Source organism: Bos indicus x Bos taurus, chromosome 1 (genome assembly GCF_003369695.1).
Source record: "Bos indicus x Bos taurus breed Angus x Brahman F1 hybrid chromosome 1, Bos_hybrid_MaternalHap_v2.0, whole genome shotgun sequence".
Taxonomy (NCBI): domain Eukaryota; kingdom Metazoa; phylum Chordata; class Mammalia; order Artiodactyla; family Bovidae; genus Bos; species Bos indicus x Bos taurus.
The window spans coordinates 85,045,182-85,071,046 of NC_040076.1; the positions used below are offsets into that span (position 1 = coordinate 85,045,182).

The following is a 25,865-nucleotide window of genomic DNA, read 5'->3' on the forward strand; positions in this document are numbered from 1 at the left end:
TTGGATTTGATAGGCTTGTAACTGAACTGAAATGGTGGAGTGCGGCTCCATAACACCCTTGAAGACCCAGTGCAAAAGTTTTATGTACATAAATGTTTAAAAAGGTACCTCAGAATGTGGTGATTATTCCTTGCTTCTCTATTTCAGAGGCCCAAGGATGGGCAGTTGGTATGGGTAGATTACTGATACATTCTTCTTTATATATATATATATATTTTAATGGGTTCATTTACAGTGGTGTGTTTCTGATATACAGTAAATTAATTCCATTATATATATTAATAAACTTTTTCATATTCCTTTTCATTATAGTTAATTGAATATAGTTCTGTGTGCTCTACAGTAGGTCCTTGTTTATTTTATATATAGTAGTGCATATCTGCTAAACCCAAACTCCTAGTTTAAACCCCCTTCCTTTTCCCTTTGGTAACCATAAGTTTGTTTTCTGTCTGTGAGTCTATTTCTGTTTTGTAAATAAGTTCATTTGCTGACACATTCTTAGAGTAAAAATTGTGCATTTGGGGAGAAAAGGACCATCCCATTTGAAGTTTTGCCTGTGGAAAGTAGTTAATGATCCAAGGAAACTGATTCTAGGGAGAATTCCTACTTATATCTTCCCTTCCAATCCATTTTTCCAACATTCTTTCTTCACTGTTGAAAAAAGAGCAATATTCTATTTGTTTGAGGGTAATAAGAGGAAAGATCCTAACCTTTAATGGACATCTATTATGTACCAGAAACTTTCTCATATTTAATTTTCATAATCTTATAAAATGGAATTATTATCCTCTTTAAAAAAGTAAGGGAAAGATCCAGCTGGTTTAAATATCTGTGCTCACACAGGTGGCAATAGTTAATCTAGGTTTGAAATCTAGCTCTATAATTCTAAAATCCAGCTCAGTGTTTAGAATCTGGTTAACTGAGTCTAAATAGACTCAAGCAAGCACCATTGGTTACTAATTATTGCAGGTTCAGGTGGAAACTGTGAACAGTGTGTCATTTTATCTTTTTTTTTTTTGTTTTTCTCTCCTTTTTCTAGAAGGCAAGGTCTTAATTCTGGCTCTCCTTAGGATCTTTTGGCTATGAAGAGACAGATTTGAAGCAGGGATATAAAATTTTGTGTCTTTTTCCTGTGCCATACCAAAACTGAACCTACAGTTTAAACGCAGGTTTTCTGCATTTAGGTCTCAATTGGCATCAGATGTAAGGCTACCCATAGGCTGGCTTGGTCAAGGTATGATTTCGTGAGGATAGACTCAGGTCAAACTAAGTATCACTCTTAAAACTCCAGCCTCAGAAATGAAAAGGGTGGGAGGGAAATATAGTAATAACAGAACACATGATTGCTAATTAACCTTATTAACAACTGCAAGCCAGTGAACATTTATATTTTTATTTTCTCAAAGGCAATTAATTTTTTTTGCCTTCTATTAACTACCTTTCCCCCCCGATAATCACCTATATCAAAACCACCCTTTAAAAGGTCAGTAGAAATTATTTTAAGACATTCAAATATAAAAAAGTATTGTTATTTTAATAGGCACTGTGGATAGTTTAATTTGTATCTTGTATTAAATTAAACATATGGTGAACAGGGTATAATAGATTTTCCATAATTTAGCTGCCAATGTGGCAACAGCAGCCAGTTACTCTCACCAGCAGACTTGTCAGTGGTTTGTTTACTAGCTTATTTGAATTAAAATAAAGCTTCGCTTCTGCTGACTGCACATCATTATCTATGAGACCATAATCCTGCTAGCAAATCCTATATCTTCCAGAACTGGCTCTTTTGTTTGGGATTACTGAGAGCTTAGCCTATAACAAAGAGGAATAAGGCATCCCTCTCATCCTCATAATTAAGTGTGGGGACTAATTTAGAAACAAACCCAGAAAGATGTACTATTTGGAGTTATATTTCGATACAGAATGGGAGAGAAACAGGATAGGCCAAACACCTGATTGTTAACAGAATGTTTAAACTATTAAGCAAGTGTACTACAGGAATCCAGCTTGTTAAAATTAAGAGCAACAGCAAATAAGGCATTGATGGCCTTTGCACGGGGCAGTAATTCTATATGAAGGATCTAAAGGTATGTTTGGGAAGAGGAAGTATTAGGTTGTCAGGCAGCGGAAGATGTGCTATTTGCTTTGTGAATGCCATTTATTTTATTCTTTCATTATCCTAACAGCCTGTGCAATTAATAGTTATTGTTATGAGCAGAGTTATTAAAATACTGAAATAAAAAATAAAACACTTTTATTCACTAGAAAAAATAAAACTGTCTTTGGAAATAGTTAACATTTTACTTTCATGGTGCATGAAATTTAGCAAAAAGAAAAGAATAGGTGATTTCCTGGCTCTTGCCATCCACTCAGCTCTAAACAGAGCTTCATGAATTCTGGTAGCCCAATAAAATCTATGTTAAGGAAAGAACTTAACAACTAGGATGTATATAAAAACAGCTTTTACAATCCACAGTCCATATATAAACGGATGCCTGTTTATTAAAAAAGAGGGAAGACACACGGGTTGATTTGTCAACGTCTTTAAAACTAATTGTCACAGATGGGAATTCTGAGGACCTGTGTGAAACCAAACCAGACCCTGGTGAATTATAAAGCAGGTCTTTAGACTTTAAAAACATTTAGGCAAAGTGACAGTTCAGAACATCTGTTAGCCTTCTGTCTGAGTATAAACTAGATGTCATGGAGTGCACAGCTGTAGGCATTTTAGGCTTTTTTGCCAACATCTGTCACAGCAGTACAATAATATAGGTAATTATCAACACCTTATACAAACTGTTTGCCATTTTAATTTTTAGAAAGAGTAAAATTAGTGTTACAGTCCTTGGCAAAAATAATTGAGATGAATATAGTCATTTTTATCAGATGAATAAGTGATCTGATCATTCTTCGAAAAACACACATTTTAAATATTTTCTGCAGCCAATATTGGTATTATGCCATTTTGAAAAGAAAAATTCTAAGTGCTTTTTTATAAAAAGATTAAGTTAGAAAAAGAAAAGTACAAGTTAAATAAGAGGGAGGGCAGAAAGAGGCCAGTAATTTGCTATTCAGAGCAACCAAAGGTGTTATATGTCTTATGATAAAAAGATAGGTTTTAATACCACATAATTGTGATATTGATTCCATAGTCATAAAGATTAATAATTTGTTTTATAATGTCAGTATAGCGAAATCTGTATTGATGAATTATAAAAATTGCCTTCCTCCACTCTCCTTGCCATAGAGCTTCTCTGTCCTAGAATTTTGCAGAGAAATGGCATATAAAACTAAAATTCACATCTTGCCATCTTGGTAACTAAAGTTAATTTGAAAGGGTTGGCACATCATATAAATTCAAGGACTATTCATTCTTTTAATGCCACCTGGGTATGGATCATCTACAGTGTTCATCCTAAGATACTGGGAATTATTGTCTCATATCTGATTCCCTTGACCTGTGCAGTTGTTGTGTTTCAGTCTAAAGAACTCGAAGCAGCAAGACTGTATTCCGAATCACCTGTTCTGGGGAAGATGCCAGTCAATAATGTCTTATTGAAAGACCAGGCCCAGCTAGAGAAAATGAAGGAATTGAGCTGCAGTTGGATTTCATCATCTAAACATGCAATGTAATCTTAACCAATTCATTACACACTCCTTTTGTTTCCACTACAAAAGGGATGTTGCCATTGTCAGAGGTTGTAATTCCAGTATGTTCAAGCAAAGACAAGGGAGAAATTGAAAAAGTGCTATCAATTCTACCCACAGCCAGGAAGAACTGTAGGGTCAGAAGGTCATTATCACTGTCCTATGTACAGTTCACACTAGACCATGGATAGCTAAAGTTTCCACATGGCAATAGAAAGGTATAATAAAGGAGACACAGAGAAAATATTGAAAAGGAACAGGAGTAGGAAATCATATTCTTAAATACGTTTGATTTAGCACATGAAGAATCAAATGAAGGGAATGTCTATTTGGACAGTAGTTGTGGATGCTTAAAATTATGCTTGCTTAGAACAGTCTTGTGGAGGAGGGAAATTTTATTCATGAAAGGCCGCCTTGGCAAAAAATGAGTCACAAATGTCAGCGTTTATAATCTAAAGGTCTGAAAAGAGTCAAATGAGAAAAGAAGGGAAAATAAATATAGATATAAAAGGCAGACAACTTGGCCCAAAAGGAAGGATTAAAAATAAAAGACCATGAAAAGAAAAATGTGATACTGATGAAGAATAAGGCTTATGGGGTTTCTGGGAAGAGTAAAAGAGGATATTGATTACCAAATAGAGTATTAGGGACCAAATGAAAATTTAGGGCCTTGTGAGTGTCAGCACTTCCTAAAGAGAGTTATCAGCTGTAAGAACTTAGTCTTGGAGAGAGAAACATTTAGAAACAATTGCTTAGTAGTATTGTTTTGAGGTCTCTTAAGGTGAATTTACTTGACACTTCTTGATGCCATATTTCTTTATCATTGAGTAAAAGTCAATATAGTTGATGCCTGGAATGAGAGAGGGAGAGAAAGTAACCCATTTCCCAAAAAACTTGGAAAATACTTATTTTTAATGATGAATTCCACTCCTTAAGGATATTACTTTTTTTCCCGTCCTGTTTTGAACATTTGGGACAGAATAGTAGAACAAGAACATCTGTAACATCAGATATCAGAATGAGCTTCAAAATGGTTGGATTAAAAGAGTCTTCACTACAGTGGTGGTTTAAATGAAATACACATGATTTCAGAGTTTATATTGTGAATATAAACGTACATTTGTGTTTAAATATCCCTCCTTAATTACTTGGTGCTCCTTAAATGATAGGAATAATACATTTTCAGGGTCCATTTTATATGTTGAAAATTATTTGCTCAAAGTCACAGCTAACTCTGATCAATCCTCTGAAATAGAGAGTACACTGTCAGCATGCTCTCATCTTCCCTCTTTTGTTGCTATCACTTCCTCTGTTTGTACCCACTGCCCTCATCTTCCTTCATTAAGTATCTTAATCCTGGCTGATCTTTCTTAGGTAATGTCCCAGCTTTACCCTACCATTCCGCTTTTCAAAATCTGAAACAAATGGCCAATAGATTCAACCTAATATACTAATGACTGGTAATAACATTGTGTTCTTTCTTCAAAGTTGCTGTTACTGAAGGAGAAGGTGGGCAGAGATCTTAGAGTCATTTTTGTATCTTTGTATCACTCATTAACGTCTTCCCCATAATAAATATACTATACATTAAATCCTAAAGGAATATTTGTTGCTTTATGTTTTTGTCCGCACATCTAGTTGTATATAATTGAGACTAATCTTATGTTTTTTATTTTTAAATTTTATGTATTTATTTTTTAGGCTCCAATGGTTAGGTATAGCAATCAAGCAGAACTGGTCTTTAAAAGTGATGTTAATTTTTCCTTACTGATATTTATTAAAAACACATTAAAGGGAAAGTTTAAAAGGAAACTGTCCTCTATAATACAACCAACCTAACAATGTAAATAACTTAAATTTTCTGTATTCCTTTCTGATCTTTGGCCCATAGATAATTAAAAATTATATTTGTAGTACACATAGTTTTTTATTTTTATGTTTGCTTAATTTTTTGTTTTTGAAATTGAATCTGTCATTTAGGGAAGGGACAATGACTTCCCTAAATATTAAAATCTCTAATGATAAAATTTTATACCTTCACAAAAAAGGAATATTTTTGAATTGGGGAGACTTTCAGATCTCAGTAAGGGCAGTGTATCTGAAAGCAGCTAATCTTTTATGGTATAAATCATAGGATCTTCTGTTTTAGAAGAAGAAATTAGAAACATCTGATTTTAGGGACATAAAGTAGGTTTTGGGGAAAGAGAAGATCCAAAATGAGATTTAAGAGTAGGTATCAACTTCTGAATGTTGATAACTGAAGGTATTTACCTGTCCTTCCCAGAGTCTATCTAGAAAAAAGCCTGAGCTTGCTGAGTTTTTCTATCATTGTTTGGTCAAACGGATTTGGATTGGTAGGCCATATTCACCAATGTAAAGAGCAATTAATTCTTTAATTATCAATCTGATCAGTCACAATCACTTTTGTAGATACCTCAGAAGGAAACAGTGGAATGTTTTGTTAAGCAAGGCATCAGATTGAACACTTTAATGTGTTATGTAATTAGTGTGTGTGTATATATATATGTGTGTGTGTGTGTGTATTTTACCACTATTAGTCAAAAAGATTTAGAAGAACTGCTGCAGTGTGGAGGTTAGCCTTGAATGTCCATTACCAGCAAATGAATGATTAGAAGAATATTAGAAAGTAGTACATTAGAAAGATACACTTTAATGCAGTCCATTTCTTTCCTTTTTACCTACATTGTTATGACCTTATTATTTGTTGTGATATTTACATATTCATTGCAAGTAGTGATCCCCTGTCTTACACGTGTTGTGTGTGTGTGTGTGGGCTGCCCCTTGACTCCCAATTGCAGGGAATGATTCATTGCAGGGAATGATTCATTGTGCTATGCAGTTTAATCCAGCATTTCTTATTTAAGTAGGATGGCAGCTAGAGTATTTTCCTTCCTAATATAAAACTAAAATCTTACAACGTGTAATATTATCAGTCTAAACATAGGAGATTGCTTCCTTTCTAAAGTAAGTTAGAGTTCATAAGATCATAGAACAAAGCCCTCTGGAATTCTCCCCTTTATAACTCAGCTTGTCCTGAAGGGGCCAGAAAATCAGGCCACAGCCCAGACAGAGAAAATTGTGCTACATGGAAAATGCAGAGCTGAGTCTCATCTCACACCTGCAGAATCTGCTGTCAGCTGTTCAATTCTAAGTTCTGTGGCTTTTCTCCATTCCTGCCTGTTTGGCTGGCTAATTTGTTAACTCCTTGTTATCTGCTGCAAAAACTGCATAGGGAAATATTTACGGATCAAGAAAACCACAAGAATGAAAGGGTGATTGAACCGGCTGACTGAATTTTGTGTTTACTTCACTAAGCCATTGCTGACAGTGGTCTTGACAGCTGCACACAGTCCATAGTGGCATCTCAAAATTAGGCCTTGACTCCCTAGCCTAGCTTCCATTCATTCCACCTTCAGCAGCCATCTAGCTATTCTGTACACCATCCTCATTTTATGTTGCAGGCAAAAAGCCAACAAAAATATAGTCACATTTAAAAGCCTTTTAAGCAGTGAGCACCTCCCTCCTTTCCCAATTGTTCCCTGCATTTTCACATTCCTAGTTAATAGGTTTTTAAAGCAGTTTCCCCAACTCTTTTCCTGCCACATACTGTCTTGCCTGGCATCTATGCAGCAAAAGGCTGTTCTTCAAGAGGCTTTTAAATACATTCTACCTCTTTGTGCCTTTCAACTGCTAACTCTTCAGGTATGGGCTGTGTTTCTTGCTTAGTATATTTTGCATTTTCCAAGCCATTCATGGCGGCTACAGCAAAAGTGAGGATAAAAATATAAATAATAAATACAATCATTTTAAGTGAAGTTTAGGGCCATGTATACCATTTTCTATTTGCTCAAGGTGTCTCAGTTACCTAGCAAGAGGAACATCTTCAGGAAGCGTACAGTTTTGAGTTGAAATATAAATAGATTTCTTTTCTCCCTCCCTCCAATCCTTACTTTCTCCTTTTTAAATTTTTTTTTTTTTTTTTTGAGAATTAAAGTCCCTGGGTCAGGATAGTCCCCTGGAGGAGGAAATGGCAACCTACTTCAATATTCTTGCTTGGAAAATCCCATGGATAGGGGAGCCTGGAGGGCTGTAGTCCATGGGGTTGCAAAGAGTTGGACACAGCTTAGATAATGAACGCACACACAGTAATTCTTGGGGCTTTAGTTTGTTGGATCACCAGTAAACCACAAATTAGACTGTTTAGAAATATCCCCCTTGTTTTTATCAGTAGAAGAATAACAAAAGTATGCAAACGATGAACATTAAAAACTTGAATATTGCGAGCTGGAAAGGATATAAAGGTCTGTATTTACATTTTTCATTGAATAAGTATTTATTGCCTGTTAAGTGCCAGAAATTGTGCTTGGGCCCTAGATATAAAGATGAATAGGAAATAGTCTTTGTCCTAGAAGAAGCTCACGGTTTAGAGAGGAAAAAGCCCAGTAAATAAGCAGTTAATTAAATACATATTTTGAGAAATAACGCTTTGTGACTTTGCTTGAAATTAAAATGATTTACTTAGCTCAGAGATAAGAAATCTCAGGCAGGTAAGCATTCTGTTAAAATATGAAGTAAACAGGCCTTTTTCCTCTTGACTACAGAAAATAATTATGACTAGCCCCCTCCCCCCCCTTTTTTAATGGTAAAAGTACAATTATTAAACAAATTTTTCTTGGCATCTAGTTGATTTACAGGGATTCCCAGATGGCTCAGTGATAAAGAATCCGCCTGCTAGTGCAGGAGACATGGGAGAGACGGGTTTGATTCCTGGGTTTGGAAGATTCCCTGGAGGAGGATTGTTTGTATTCTTGGTGGGGAAAATCCCATAAACAGAGAAGCCTGGCGGGCTACTTGTCCATGGGGTCGCAAAAGAGTTGGACATGACTGAGCATGTGTGCAAGATTGATTTTTTTTTTTTAGCGTTTTGTTAGTTTTAGGTGTACAATAAAGTGAATCAGTTATACATATATCCCCTCTTTTTAAGGTTCTTTTCTCATATAGACCATTACAGAGTAGAATTACCTGTGCTGTAAGTAGGTTCTTATTAGTTTAGCCATCACTTTTAAATACTTGCAATTGTATGTTGTTTTTAGGCCCTACAATGCTATATGCTGCTGCTGCTAAGTCGCTTCAGTCATGTCCGACTCTGTGCAGCCCCATAGACGGCAGCCCACCAGCTCCCCCGTCCCTGGGATTCTCCAGGCAAGAACACTAGAGTGGGTTGCCATTTCTTTCTCCAATGCGTGAAAGTGAAGTCGCTCAGTCCTGTCCGACTCTTAGCGACCTCATGGACTGCAGCCCACCAGGCTCCTCTGTCCATGGGATTTTCCAGGCAAGAGTGTTGGAATTGGTTGCCATTGCCTTCTCCTACAATGCTGTATGCTTTTCTTCAATTTTAAGATCAGTGATCTCATCATTTGCCTAAATGAACTGAAGTTTTCTGAGTAATATAGCCATTATTCAAATACTTAAGTCTTGTAAAATATTCTTTTTTCTTGGTTTTGTCTGGTGAATGATCTTGTATAGTAATTTATAGAAAAACTAGCAAAGGCTCTAAAGGATAAAACTGTTAACAGTTTTTTTTTTCCTTTTTCTGTGTTGCTGCTATACCTGGCACAAACTTTACATTTAGATTATTTTCTCATCATTTGTTTCTAATTGTGTCTCTCTTTTAAAGAAGGGCTCATGTCTTTATCCTACTGGATACCCTTAGTGCCTACCATAATGATCAGCATGTAGGATGAATTTAGGAAGGAAGGAATGAAGGCAGGAAAATGTTCAATCTTTTCTTCACCCGGAAGTAATAAACAGATTTTTCAGCCACCTGTGCCACTCCATCTTTGAAGCTACAAGTTATTCTTTTATGTATATACTATATAACACTTCATAATGTAGCTTTTAAGATGAGCGGGTCACTCAACACATTCAATTTCTGACAGCCACAAGTACCATATTTATTTTTTGTTTGCACTGGTTATCTACAAAAATACAATTAGAATAATTCCATTCAAGTAGGTTTGGATGGTAGTGTCACTAAAGAGGAAGTAACCACATAGTCTTTCAGTTAAAGGCCCAGAGTTCTTATTCTACTCTTTCTTTAAAGGAAGATTGACTTGTGCCAAAGTCACACTTATTTTTGGTTAGAGACCATGCAACAGTTTCGGGCTTCCCTGGTGGCTCAGATGGTAAAGAATCCACCTGCAATGCAGGAGACCTGGGTTCAGTTTCTGGGTTGGGAAGATCCCCTGGAGGAGGGCCTGGCAAACCACTCCAGTATTCTAGCCTGGAGAATCCCCATGGACAGAGGAGCCTCGAGGGCTACAGTCCATGGGGTCGCAAAGACTGAGTGACTAAGCACACAAACACATGGATCATGTTGTGATCAGTCATACCTTAAGTTGGATTTCATCTCTTGTATGTAGTTTATAGAAAATACAATCTTTTAAGAATTCAGAATAGACAACTTACGGAGTATAGGTATGTATGCATTTGAAGAGAAAAACTATTGGACTTCCCTGGTGGCTCAGTGGTAAAGAAACTGTCTGCCAATGCGAGAGACATGGGTTCAATTCCTGATCTGAGATGATCTCACATGCTGTGGAGCAACTAAGCTGGTGCTGCACAACTGTTGAACCTGTGCTCCAGAGCCCGGGAAACTCAGTTACTGAGCTCTTGCATTCTAGAGCCCATGCTCCACAGTAAGAGAAGCCACTGCAGTGAGCAGCCAGAGTACCACAATTAGAGAGTAGCCTCTGTGCACCGTGATGAGATAAAAGCCCATGCAGCAATGAAGACACAGCCAAAATAAATAAAATTTAAAAAGAAAAACGATTAAAAACAGCAACCAAAAAACCAAAAAGCAGGTGGTTTCTAAATCTTTATTAAAGGAAAGAAAACTTTGTTTCTGATGATTTGGTCTCATTGATTTAACATAAGAATTGCTATTTATTGACTGCCAATACTGTAAAGGGGTTATACAGGTGCTATGAGGGAAACAAAAATGATTAAGAAATAGCCCCTGTTCTCAGGGAACTTTTAATCTGGTAAAGAAGAAGACAGTACACATGCAGTGTAAAGCAAAATATGATTAATATGATTGATGTTCTAAGGGAGGCACATTAGGGAAGTAATGTTTGAGCTGAACTTTGAAGGATTTAAAACAGCAGAGGATGTGACGAAGAGAAAAGAGCACATTAAAGCTCCATGATAGGAGTATAGGGAAAGTGTTGAAATGAAGGCTTGTATCAGTTTAAGGTCATATAATAGAGACACTTGAATATAAACTATGAAATACAGACTTAAATTTGGGGAATCCTGGGCAGTTATTTTTTAATTTAGAAAATAGAAATGTTCTGTTTTTTTAAGGAGGATTAGGTTGTCAGTCTTTTGGAAGGCTAGGTATGAGGGAAGGAAAAACTATCAGTGGGTAGCTAAGTTGGAAGTCTGTGATAAGATTCCAGGATAAGAGGCTCATACTGGAATTTGGCTGTCGTGACTGTAAACAAGGAGATTAATATTGGATGAATAGTGTGGCTGTAGGAGCTGCTAAAATTTGTCAAAGTAGAAGTGATGGAAAGCAATAAAAAAGAACCAAGTATGTCACCAAATTTTGGGCTGGGATGACAAGGAGAATGATGGTATTAGGAGTAGAAAGAGGAAAATCAGGTGGAGAAACTGAATTAGTGGAAAAGATGTGATTTTAGTTTTGATCCTGTTGTATCAGCATTGTTAGTTTCCTCAGGTTGAATGAAGATAGCTATCAGAGAGTGATGAAAATGGAGGGACTTGGGAGGGAAATCAGGACTAGAGACAGAGATCTAGGAATCATTTGCCTTGTAATTATAGTTGAAGCTTTATGGGGAATACAGTCTCAGAGAGATAAGATGGTGAGAGAAGAGTTGTTCAGTCGCTCAGTTGTGTTCGATTCTGCGATCCAATGGCCTGCAGCATACTAGGCTTCCCTGACCTTCGCCATCTCCCAGAGCTTGCACAAACTCATGTCCATTGAGCCAGTGATGCTGTTCAACCATCTCATCCTCTGTCACCCCCTTCTCCTCCCATCTTCAATCTTTCCCACCATCAGGGTCTTTTCTAATGAGTCAGCTCTTCACATCAGGTGGCCCAAGTATTGCAGCTTCAGCATCAGTCCTTCCAATTAATATTTAAGGTTGATTTCCTTTAGGATTAACTGGTTTTATCTCCTTGCAGTCCAAGGGACTCTCAAGAGTCTTCTTCAGCACCACAATTCAAAAGCATCAGTTCTTTTGTGCTCAGCCTTCTTTATGGTCCTACACTCACATCCATACATGACTACCAGAAAAACCATAGCTTTGACTACTCGGACCTTTGTTGGCAAAGTAATGTCTCTGCTTTTTATTTTTATTTTTTTTTGACTGTATAATTCCTTTTATATGAAGTGTCTAGAATAGGCAAATTCATAGGAACACAGTGTGGTTGCCAGAGGTTTGGGGAAGTGGTAATGCGAAGTGACTGCAAATGGGTAAGGGCTGTCTTCTGGGGGTGATGGAAACAGCTGGAGTCAGTGGCGACACCCGTACAATCTTAGGAATACCCTGCTGCTGTGTTCCTCAGTTGTGTCCAATTCTTTGCAACCCCATGGACTATAGCCCACCAGGCTCCTCTGTCCATGGGATTTCCCAGGCAAGAATACCAGAGTGGGTTGCCATTTCCTTCTCCTGTCTCTGCTTTTTAATGCACTGTCCAGGTTTGTTGTAGCTTTTCTTCCATGGAGCAAGCGTCTTTTAATTTCATGGCTGCAGTCACCATCTGCAGTGATTTTGGAGCCCAAGAAAACACAGTCTGTCACTGTTTCCATTGTTTCCTCATCTATTTGCTGTGAAGTGATGGGACTGGATATCATAATCTTTGTTTTTTGAATGTTGTGCTTTAAGCCAGCTTTTTCACTCTCCTCTTTCACTTTCATCAAGAGGCTCTTTAGTTCCTCTTTGCTTTCTGCCATGAGGGTGGTGTCATCTGCATATCTGAGGTTATTGATATTTCTCCGGGCAATCTTGATTCCGCCTTGTGCTTCATCTAGCCAGGCATTTCACTTGATGTACTCTGCATGTAAGTTAAATAAGCAGGGTGACAATATACTCCTTTCCCAATTTGAAACCGGTCTGTTGTTCCATGTCCAGTTCTAACTGTTGCTTCTTGACCTGCATAGGGGTTTCACAGAGGGCATGTCAGGTGGTCTGGTATTTCCATCTCTTGAAGAATATTCCACAGTTTGTTGTGATCCACACAATCAAAGGCTTTGGCATAGTCAATGAAGCAGAGGTAGATGTTTTTCTGGAATTCTCTTGCTTTTTCTGTGATCCAGTGGATGTTGGCAATTTAATCTCTGATTCTTCTGCTTTTTCTAAATCCAGCTTGAAGATCTGGAAGTTCTTGGTTCACGTACTGTTGAAACCTTGCTTGGAGAATTTTGAGCATTACTTTGCTAACATGTGAGTGAGTGAAGTTGCTCAGTCATGTCCAACTCTTTGAGACCTGGTGGACTGTAGCCTACCAGGCTCCTCTGTCCATGGGATTCTCCAGGCAAGAATACTGGAGTGGGCTGCCATTTCCTTTTCCAGGGGGTCTTCCCGACCCAGGGATCGAACCCAGGTCTCCCGCTTTGGAGGCAGACATTTTAACCTCTGAGCCATCAGGGAAGCCCTGGTGGGCTAGTGTGTGAGATGAGTGCAATTGTGCAGTAGTTTGAACATTCTTTTGCATTGTCTTTCTTTGGGATTGGAATGAAAACTGACCTTTTCCAGTCCTGTGGCCTGGAGTTGAGTTTTCCAAATTTGCTGGCATATAGAGTGCAGCACTTCCACAGCATCATCTTTTAGGATTTGAAATAGCTCAACTGGAATTCCATAACTCCACTAGCTTTGTTTGTAGTGATGCTTCTAAGGCCCAATTGACTTTGCATTCCAAGATGTCTGGCTCTAGGTGAGTGATCATACCATTGTGGTTATCTAGGTCATTAAGATCTTTTTTGTATGGTTCTTCTGTGTATTCTTGCCACCTCTTCTTAATATCTTTTGCTTCTGTTAGTCCATACCATTTTTGTCCTTTATTGTTCCCATCTTTGCATGAAATGTTCCCTTGGTATCTCTGATATTCTTGAGATCTGTTGTCTTGCCCATTCTGTTGTTTTCTTCTATTTCTTTGCGTTGTTCAGTTAGGAAGACTTTCTTATTTCCCCTTGAAATTCTTTGGAACTCTGCATTCAGACAAAATCCAAACACTTAAATGGAAGATTTTGTTGTTTAGCCAGTCAGTCATATCTGACTCTTTTTCAACTCCAGGCTCCTCTGTCCATGGGATTTCCCAGGCAAGAATACTGGAGTGGGTTGTCATTTCCTTTTCCAGGGGATGTTTTTGACCCTGGGATCAAACCCATGTCTCCTGCATTGCAGTTGGGTTCTTTACTACTTATCCACTAGGGAAGATAAGCCCATAGGGGAAACAGGTAGAGTTGTCAAACAGATTAAACAAATGTTAGAATTGTGAAGCATTATAGGGACCAAGAAAGGAAAGAGTTTAAAAAAATGAGACGAGATCAATAGCAACCAAAAATGTTCACGTTTCCAAACAAGTTCTCACTGTCTGTGTTTTATCTGCATGCTTTTGGTGTAATATATGTCACAAGTGTGTTCTGTGTTTGGAAGGATATACACCAAACTATTAATAATTGTTAATCTGTTGGAGTCGGAGTTGGATTTTCTCTTTTCATCTCCATATCAGGGTCTTGGGAGAAAACAGATGGTACTTTCAAATTAGGATAATCAAAACAGTTAATAAAGAGACTGTTTACAAACATGTGGATGAGGTGTTGGGAAACCACAAAAATTAGTGTAGTATCCCAGGCCTAGCAGCAGCAGGGACTGTTAACACTTTGAGGCCCAAAAGAATGAAGAGAAGGAGCAATTTCTGGAATTCAGAGACAAAGAGTGGAGGAGGGACAGCTACCTTGGGAGGGGCTATGACTTTGGTCATGGAGGCAACAAGCCCAACAGGGGCGTGAATGCTCTGCTCCCTCTCTTGGATTTCTCATTGCAGATTGCCTAATAGTCAGGGAGCTAGAATCTAGGCAGCATGTCTATACGGGGCAGCCTCCTGAGGCAGAGCAGGGTGGGAAAGGGTCTGGATGGGCAAATGGAAGATACTCGGCACAGACTGCATTGTATGAATTTAAAAATATGATGGTGTCTTCTCTGTTTTTTTAAAAGGTGTGTGTATAATTTTCTGTATAACTTACACATTCACATAATACAAGGTTTATAAAGTATGTGAGTGTATATATAATGATTAAAAGAAAAAGAAATTATAACCTCTCTACCAAAATAGGCTCCCTCACTTAGATGGTTTTCCAATGGAATTTTACAAAACTTTCAAGGGACAAATAGTATTTATTTTATATATGTTGCTCCAGAAAATGAAAAAAAAAAAGAGCAAGAGAAGAGCTGCCCAGTTGCCCAGCTCATTTTATACAAAGCTTTATAATCTTGATTATCAAGTCAAGGAAAATGAAGATATAAGACAGATAAGGAAGATACAAGATACGAAAAGCATATATCTGTTTCATTATGGATGTTGGTGCACTAATTCTAAATACAATATTAGCTAGCCAAATCCAATAGTATGTTTTAAAAAGTACTTTTTTTTTTGGCTGGTTCCCTGAACAGGGATTGAACCTGGGCCCTGCCAGTGAAACCACTGACTCCTGGCCACTGGACTGTCAGGGAATTCCCTAAAAAGTACATATTGATTAAGTAGTGTTTATGCCAAGAAGGAAAGGATAGTTCAGTGTCAGAAAAATTGTATCTATGTATTTCATTTTAGTATTAGATCAAAGAAGAAATATATAATGATTTCATGAGACACATAAAAAGCATCTTATCTATGATAAAAGTTGCAGAATAAAGTATTAATACTTATTTATGAAATATTAACACTGAAACCATACTCACAGAAAACTAGTCAATCTAATCACACTAGGACCACAGCCTTGTCTAACTCAGTGAAACTAAGCCGTGCCCGTGGGGCAACCCAAGACGGGCGGGTCATGGTGGAGAGATCTGACAGAATGTGGTCCACTGGAAAAGGGAATGGCAAACCACTTCAGTATTCTTGCCTTGAGAACCCCATGAACAGTATGAAAAGGCAAAATGATAGGATACTGACAGATAAACTCCCCAGGTCAGTAGGTGCCCAGTATGCTACTGGAGATCAGTGGAGAAATAACTCCAGAAAGAATGAAGGGATGGAGCCAAAGCAAAAACAATACCCAGCTGTGGATGTGACTGGTGATAGAAGCAAGCTCCAGTGCTGTAAAGAGCAATATTGCATAGGAACCTGGAATGTCAGGTCCATGAATCAAGGCAAATTGGAAGTGGTCAAACAAGAGATGGCAAGAGTGAATGTCGACATTCTGGGAATGAGCGAACTGAAATGGACTGGAATGGGTGAATTTAACTCAGATGACCATTATATCTACTACCGCAGGCAGGAATCCCTCAGAAGAAATGGAGTGGCCATCATGGTCAACAAGAGAGTCTGAAATGCAGTACTTGGATGCAATCTCAAAAACGACAGAGTGATCTCTGTTCATTTCCAAGGCAAACCATTCAGTATCACAGTAATCCAAGTCTATGCCCCAACCAGTAACACTGAAGAAGCTGAAGTTGAACGGTTCTAGGAAGACCTACAAGACCTTTTAGAACTAACACCGAAAAAAGATGTCCTTTTCATTATAGGGGACTGGAATGCAAAAGTAGGAAGTCAAGAAACACCTGGAGTAACAGGCAAATTTGGCCTTGGAATACGGAATGAAGCAGGGCAAAGACTAATAGAGTTTTGCCAAGAAAATGCACTGGTCATAACAAACACCCTCTTCCAACAATACAAGAGAAGACTCTGTACATGGACATCACCAGATGGTCAACACTGAAATCAGATTGATTATATTCTTTGCAGCCAAAGATGGAGAAGCTGTATACAGTCAGCAAAAACAAGACCAGAAGCTAACTGTGGCTCAGACCATGAACTCCTTATTTCCAAATTCAGACTGAAATTGAAGAAAGTAGGGAAAACCACTAAACCATTCAGGTATGACCTAAATCAAATCCCTTATGATTATACAGTGCAAGTGAGAAGTAGATATAAAGGCCTAGAGCTGATAGATAGAGTGCCTGATGAACTGTGGACTGAGGTTCGTGACATTGTACAGGAGACAGGGATCAAGACCATCCCCATGGAAAAGAAATGCAAAAAAGCAAAATGGCTGTCTGGGGAGGCCTTACAAATAGCTGTGAAAAGAAGAGAAGCGAAAAGCAAAGGAGAAAAGGAAAGATATAAACATCTGAACGCAGAGTTCCAAAGAATAGCAAGAAGAGATAAGAAAGCCTTCTTAAGCGATCAATGCAAAGAAATAGAGGAAAACAACAGAATGGGAAAGACTAGCGATCTCTTCAAGAAAATCAGAGATACCAAAGGAACATTTCATGCAAAGATGGGCTCGATAAAGGACAGAAATGGTATGGACCTAACAGAAGCAGAAGATATTGAGAAGAGATGGCAAGAATACGCAGAACTGTACAAAAAAGATCTTCACGACCCAGATAATCACGATGGTGTGATCACTGACCTAGAGCCAGACATCCTGGAATGTGAAGTCAAGTGGGCCTTAGAAAGCATCACTACGAACAAAGCTAGTGGAGGTGATGGAATTCCAGTTGAGCTATTCCAAATCGTGAAAGATGATGCTGTGAAAGTGCTGCACTCAATATGCCAGCAAATTTGGAAAACTCAGCAGTGGCCACAGGACTGGAAAAGGTCAGTTTTCATTCCAATCCCAAAGAAAGGCAATGCCAAAGAATGCTCAAACTACCGCACAGTTGCACTCATCTCACACGCTAGTAAAGTAATGCTCAAAATTCTCCAAGCCAGGCTTCAGCAATATGTGAACCGTGAACTTCCTGATGTTCAAGCTGGTTTTCGAAAAGGCAGAGGAACCAGAGATCAAATTGCCAACATGCTCTGGATCGTGGAAAAAGCAAGAGAGTTCCAGAAAAACATCTATTTCTGCTTTATTGACTATGCCAAAGCCTTTGACTGTGTGGATCACAATCAACTGTGGAAAATTCTTCAAGAGATGGGAATACCAGACCACTTGATCTGCCTCTTGAGAAATTTGTATGCAGGTCAGGAAGCAACAGTTAGAACTGGACATGGAACAACAGACTGGTTCCAAATAGGAAAAGGAGTTTGTCAAGGCTGTATATTGTCACCCTGTTTATTTAACTTATATGCAGAGTACATCATGAGAAACGCTGGACTGGAAGAAACACAAGCTGGAATCAAGATTGCTGGGAGAAATATCAATAACCTCAGATATGCAGATGACACCACCCTTATGGCAGAAAGTGAAGAGGAACTAAAAAGCCTCCTGATGAAAGTGAAAGTGGACAGTGAAAAAGTTGGCTTAAAGCTCAACATTCAGAAAACGAAGATCATGGCATCCGGTCCCATCACTTCATGGGAAATAGATGGGGAAACAGTGTCAGACTTTATTTTTCTGGGCTCCAAAATCACTACAGATGGTGACTGCAGCCATGAAATTAAAAGACGCTTACTCCTTGGAAGTAAAGTTATGACCAACCTGGATAGCATATTGAAAAGCAGAGACGTTACTTTGCCAACAAAGGTTCGTCTAGTCAACGCTATGGTTTTTCCTGTGGTCACGTATGGATGTGAGAGTTGGACTGTGAAGAAGGCTGAGCGCCGAAGAATTGATGCTTTTGAATCATGGTGTTGGAGAAGACTCTTGAGAGTCCCTTGGACTGCAAGGAGATCCAACCAGTCCATTCTGAAGGAGATCAGCCCTGGGATTTCTTTGGAAGGAATGATGCTAAAGCTGAAACTCCAGTACTTTGGCCACCTCATGCAAAGAGTTGACTCATTGGAAAAGACTCTGATGCTGGGAGGGATTGGGGGCAGGAGGAGAAGGGGACGACAGAGGATGAGATGGCTGGATGGCATCACTGACTTGATGGACGTGAGTCTCGGTGAACTCCGGGAGTTGGTGATGGGCAGGGAGGCCTGGCGTGCTGCGATTCATGGGGTCGCAAAGAGTCGGACACGACTAAGCGACTGATCTGATCTGATCTGAACAGAATATTAGGAATATCAAAGGACTTCTCAGACAATTTACAGAAAACTTACTGGAATAAATTAGAAGCATTTCCATTGAAACAAAGAGCAAGAGAAAGATGTTTAGAATTTTCACTATCACTTAAACATAATATTACAGGTCCCACCTGTCTTTTAAGGCAGGATGACTGAGCGACTTCACTTTCACTTTTCACTTTCATACATTGGAGAAGGAAATGGCAACCCACTCCGGCGTTCTTGCCTGGAGAATCCCAGGGATGGGGGAGCCTGGTGGGCTGCCGTCTATGGGGTCGCACAGAGTTGGACATGACTGAAGTGACTTAGCATCAAAGGTATGTTAGAATTGGAAAGGCACATATGATTATCTATGTAGAAAGTTCAATTGAATGAACATACTGTGAGTAGTAACAAAAGTTTAGTAAGATGAATAGAATTTGTATATTTCTGTATTTTTTTATCAACTCAAAAAAGTACTCCTTTAAATAAGGTATTATTTTAAGAAGCATAATTTTTTTGTTTCCTTTAGTAGAAAAATAGAAAAGTACATAAGATTTTAATAAATGGGAACAGATACTGTGTGCACTGTTGGTATTATTTAACCTAATAAAGTTATTAATTCTTTCCAGGTATACATGCAAAGTAAGTGAAATTCTAGTCAAAATTCTTGAGGATTTTTTAGGAACCCAACAAATTCTAAAATTTATATGGATGGCTGATTGTTCCAACATTTCTAAAACTGTGCATAGAAAAAGATAAGCCAAATTGATAGTCACCCTTAGTCATCGGATAATATATGTTGTAAATGGTGATGGTGATGATGCTGCTGTTGTTCCAGCAATGTATAAATAAAACAGAAGTGAGAGCTCAAAAATAGATCTAGGTGTATATAAAGACTTATATGATAAATGTTTGTATCACAAAACAGTTGAAAAAAGATAAGTCATTTAGTAGATGATGTGAGGATAACTATCTCATTATATAGAGAAAAATATAAACCTCTAACATATAAAGATTGGCCCCTAATAAAGTGAGAGATAAAGGTATAATGCTAGTAGAAGATAATAGAAGAAAATGTGAAATAAAATCTTTGTGGCCAAAGGATAGGAAAAATATTTTAATTTTATTGCAGTATAGTTGATTTACAATGTTTATTAGTATTAGGTGTACAGCACAGTGATTCAGTCATGTGTATATATACTTTTTCAGATTCTTTTTCCTTATAAGTTATTACATATACATATACACATATGTGTGTGTATACATATTCTTTTTCAGGTTCTTTTTCCTTGTAAGTTATTATAAAATATTAATATCCCTGTGCTATGCAGTAGTTACTTCTTGGTTATCTATTTTATATATGGTAGCATGTATATATTCATCCCAGCCTCCTAATTTTTCCCTTCCTGACCCTAGAAAAGACTTTTTCTTAGAAGCTCCAACTGAAAGTCAAAAAAGAGTGGTCGGATTTGGTTACACCACAGTTGAGGATTTTGTTCAGTGCAGTATTCCATAGATGAAGTTGATGAATAGATGTTAGATTGGGAAAGGATATTTGCTGTATTTAAAACCAGCAAGGGATAATATCCCCATCTTAAATCAACATGAAAAATATGGAGAACCCAAGCAAAAAACTCTAACAGAATGAACAGGTAATTCAGAGATGTCTGAGTAAATAGCAAATGTATGAAGAGCTGCTACAGTTTATGTCTAAGGAGGTGAAGTGTAAATTAAAGCAATGATAAAATACCACTTTACAAGTATTGGCATTTGAATGGCAGCAGTTAGAAAGGTGAAAGAAAAGTGAAAGTGAAGTCACTCAGTCATGTCCGACTCTTTGTGACCCTGTGGACTGATAGCCTACCACGCTTCTTCATCCATGGGATTTTCCAGGCGAGAGTACTGGAGTGGGCTGCCATTTCCTTCTTCAGGGGATCTTCCCAACCCAGGGATCAAACCCAGGTCTCCTGCACTGCAGACAGACGCTTTACCATCTGAGCCACCAGGGAAGCCTTGGAAAGGTAGATAATACCAAGTATTGGAGAGGATATGGATAGGGGAAATTTTTGCACTGCTGATGCGGTTTCCCTGGTGGCTCAGATGGTAAAGAATCTGCCTGCAGTGCAGGGGACCTGGGTTTGATCCCTCGATTGGAAGATCCCCTGGAGAAGGGATTGGCTACCCACTCCAGTATTCTTGCCTGGAGAGTTCCATGGACTGAGAAGCCTGGAAGGCTACAGCCTATGGGGTTGCAGAGAGTCAGACACAACTGAACACAGCAGTGAGTGATGGGGATATAAATTGCACAATCATATGCATAGCAGTACTACTCATGGGTCTGTTTTCCAGAGAACTAGCAAAAGTTTTAGTGAGGACATGTTCATGGATATTATATTCCTGCAAATGGAGGTAGAGAGTTAGATGCATCTGAGATTATATGCATGGATGTTATAATATCACTAGTGTTGGTAGAGAGATGCATCCAATAAATAATTTTAATAAGTAAAATAGAGTGGATGCATACTATGAAGTGCTATGCAGCAGTAAGAAGCAATGAACTCATTGATCATGGAAGAATTTTAAAAACATAATGATGGTCGGGGTTTCGTACGTAGCAGAGCAGCTCCCTCGCTGCGATCTATTGAAAGTCAGCCCTCGACACAAGGTTATTTTTTTTCTCTTATTTTTTTTTTTATTTTAATATATAAAAAAAATTTTTTTTAATATAAAAAAAAAACATAATGAAAGAAAAAATAGAAAACATAATGAGTTATAGCACAAATGCTATTTATTTAAACAGAACACACATAATTCTTTACAAAACAACTATATCTGTTTTATAATGCTACACATTTATTTAAAGATATATCTATTATAATGCTACACATATTAAAGATGTATCTATTTTATAATGCTACATGTATTTATAAAGATATATCTATTTTATAATATTTTATAGTAGTATTTTATAATACTACACATAATTAAAGATACATGCTAATCTCTTTAAAATGGGTTAATACTCGAGGGAATTGAGGTGCAAATTGAATAAAGAGTGAAAAGTAAAGATCAAAGTGAAGAAAGAATAAAGCAAAGGAAAGGGATCTGGCATGGACTAGTGACGACAACATGTTGAGAAATTAAGGCCACAATTAGATGCTGTCTGTGTGTCTGAAGTTCAAAATCTAACAACAGATCAAACAGGTCGTTTTTAGTCTTTTGCAACAGTGGCTATCTTTATCATACATTACTTTGTAATTTAAAAATGAAATTTTTTCTTGCACTATGCATTTCTTAGATGTCTTCTGTAGTCCTGTTCTTTTCTGAAGTACTTTAGGCAGAAGTAAAATCATAGTTATGTGCCTGGCAAGCATCAAGGGTATTCACATGAACTGCTTGACTGATCCTGACAGAAAAACACTATTTAAGCAACTTTCAAAGATTTTGGTCTTGGGATCTCTATATTCTTATTATTGAGGATCCTAAGAGCCCTTGTTATTTACCACATTAGAAATAAAAATGTTAAATATTTAATTTTAAAATAATAATCATAAAACATAAAATGTTAACATAATATTTTTAAATTAAAAATAATATTTTGCAGTGCAAACATTTAGTGAGAAGAGTGGCATCATTTTACATGTGTACAAAGCTCTAATGTTTGACTTAATAGAAGACAGCTGGATTCTCATATTTGTTCTGTATTCATCTCTTGTAAAATGTTGTTTTGATTTAAATATATCTAGAAAATCCAGCATCACGGATATGTAGTTAGAAAAATGAGGGGTATCTTAACAGCCTTTTCAGTTAATTGTGGATATTTTTCTTTGATATTGCACCAAAGCTCGACAAGTGGTAGTTTCTTGAAGGTGATTTTCAATCACCTTCTGAGATCTGAAACTATTATCAATGAACATTTTGTAGTTCGTTACTGGTGTATCTTATATTTTGATGAATCTTTAACCATGCATGATTTTATAATTTCATGCGTTGGTCAGTTGGAAAATTCTGCTTTGCTGAGTTTGTGTATCACTATTTTGTTGTTTAGTTACTCAGTCGTGTCCAACCCTTGCGACTCAATGGACTGTAGCCCACCAAACTCCTCTGTCTGTAGGATTTCCCAGGAAGCAATATATAGAGTGGGTTGCCATTTCCTTCTCCAGGGGATCTTTCTGACCCATGGATTGAACCCAAGTCTCCATATTGGCAGGTGGATTCTTTACCAGTGAGACATGAGGGACCATATACAATTAAAAAAAATGACATTTGTTAGTTATAACACTGATCTCATCAGGAAAGTGCTTAAGTATTGGGAAACTTTGAAGTTCCCAGCAGTTGCATACAGGTTTTCCAAAATTTTAGTTTTCATTGCAAGTTATCATTGGCAACTGTCAATTTTTCCCCTTCAGGTTATAGACTCACTCTACTTCTGAGAAAATACCAAGTACCCAAGTCTGAATAAACCGTAGTTTGTTTGCAGTCTTTTCTTTCAGATAAAAATGGTGTTCCATGAAAAAAGATACTAGTAGTTCAGCTTGCAACTCAGGTACAGCACACAGTATCGTGAGATATACACAGGACTTTCTTTGGGGTGCCGCAGAAGTGTTTTGTGTATACTTCCCATTTTATAACCGAGTAGTAAAAAGGCTTGTACGGAAGGGTTGCGATTTAATAAAACTAATGATCTCTGCTGACTCATGGAGGACATTCTTAAATGGATCTGTCTTTCCTCCTAGCATGGTGCTGAATGACAATGAGAGAATGGTTTGGTGCCACTATCTTTTTTTTTTTTTTTTTAAATATATCATTGTGATGTGGATTACATTATTTTATTTATTAAACTATACTTGATTTCCAATTTGTGTTAGTTTCAGGTGTACAGCTTCAGATTCTTTTCTATTATAGATTATTATGAGATAATTGAATATAGTTCTGTGTGTATACGGTAAATCCTTATTTATTTTATATATAGTGCTGTAGATTTATTAATCTCCTACTCTTAATTTATATCTCCCCCTCCTCTTTCCCCTTTGATAATAAGTTTATTTTCTATGTCTGTGGATTTGTTTTTGTTTTATTACTAAGTTGATTTGTGTTATTTTTTTAGATTCCATGTATGAGTGGTATAATATGGTATTTGTCTTTCTCTTTCTGACTTACTTCACTTAGTTTGATAATCTCTATCAGAATCAGTGTTTCTGCAGGTGGCAATATTTCATTCTTTTTTTATGACTGAGTAATAGTCCACTGTATATATGTCCCACATCTTCTTTATCCGTTTGTCTGTTGATTGACATTCCAGGTGCTTCCATGTCTTGGCTATTGTGAACAGTGCTGCTGTGAACACTGGTGTGCAGCTATCTTTTCAAATTATTTTTTGAGTTTTATTCATTTCTGATATTTGCCCAGAAATGGGATTGCTGGATCATATGATAACTCTAAAGTTTTTAAAGGAACCTCCAGGTGGTTTTCTGTGGTGGCTGCAACCAATTTACGTTTCTCACCAACAGTGTAGGAAGGTTACCTTTTCTCCACACCCTCTCCAGCATTTATCATTTGCAGAATATTTGATGATGGCCATTCTGACAGGTTTTGAGGTTAGTTTTGATTTGCATTTCTTTAATAATTGGCGATGTGGAGCATCTTTTCACATGCCTGTTGATCAACTGTTTGTCTTCTTTGTGGAAATGTCTGTTTAGGTCTTCTGCCCACATTTTGATTGGGTTGTTTGTTTTCCTGTTATTGAGTTGCATGAGCTGTTTATTTTGGAAATTAATCCCTTCTTGGTCGCATCATTTGCAAATATTTTCTCCTAGTCATACATTGTCTGTATATCTATCACCATATATTTTGTTTTGAAAAAAACTGAACATGTACCCATTACATTTAACAGATTTTTTAAAATGGTTTATACTACCTGGCAGGTACTAAATTTCTCTCTATGGTTGCAAAGATGGAAAATGGGAAGAAAAAGAATCCATATATTTTCTGATACGTGAAATTGAAATTATGTACCTAGTATTTTCAGTAGTCACTTAATACATATTGAATTAATGAGTGAAAAAAATGGACAGTGACATTGCAGTGCTATTAGTTATGATAATGTTACACATGAGATAAAACTCACTTTTAGTTCCATGGTCTTTCTTCCTTGGGACAGTATCTTATTTCCTACACCTCCTTTCTCTCTCTCTCTTTTTGTTTTTATAAACATGAGCTTCCAGTCATGCTCCACTTCCCAGACCTGAATAAAAATATGTTTGAGCAAAGACTACTCCATGTGAATGGACAAATGTCTATATAAGAGCTGGGGGTTCTGAATTATGCCCTTTTTTTTTTTTTTTTTAAACAAACAGTAAAGCAGGGTCCATATTATACCAAATAAACTGATTTAAATTGAAAAATTTATTTACCTTTTTGTGTACAGGTAGACAGAAACCAGATTGTTGAGTTCTGGGACTAGTCACAGAGCTTGAAATTTTATAATCCATTGATTCCTGAATTTTCATACTTTTCTTACATCAGTCAATCACTTGGTCAAATAGAACATATCCCATAAGAACTGAAAATCCAGTAAATCAAAGGTATAAATTTACATTTATAACTTTATAAATGTAAATAATATATACTTAATGTAAGTGAATAATAATAACCTCTTACTGTTTCCTCAAACTCATGAATCATACATAATACAAATTATTATTGTAAGCTCCTTGTGCATATACTGTAATTGCAATAAGTTTTCTCTTACTATTTTTTTTTTCTTTACTCTGGGCAACAGAATACGCTTACATGGTGTCAGATTTCTGACATATAATTGGAAAACAGAGGAAAGATGCAATTCAGTTTGTTTGAAGCATTTTACAGTTTTACATGTCTTTATGGACCTACACATATGTTGATACAAAATAATCCACTTACCACTTTTTAAAAAGCTTTCATTAATGAAAAATGCATATTTATAACTGACATAATTGTAGCATTCATTTTTGATATAGCACCTTCATCAT

General features: G+C 37.2%; 1 protein-coding gene and 1 long non-coding RNA gene across 5 annotated transcripts in view; one reads left to right on the top strand and one right to left on the bottom strand.

Annotated features, from left to right (window-relative positions):
• Positions 1–25,865, bottom strand: part of LOC113891754 — a 619,131-nt gene that overhangs the window by 49,945 nt on the left and 543,321 nt on the right. The window lies entirely within an intron of this gene.
• The window catches only part of LOC113891774, a 182,723-nt gene that overhangs the window by 1,349 nt on the left and 155,509 nt on the right, over positions 1–25,865 (top strand). The window lies entirely within an intron of this gene.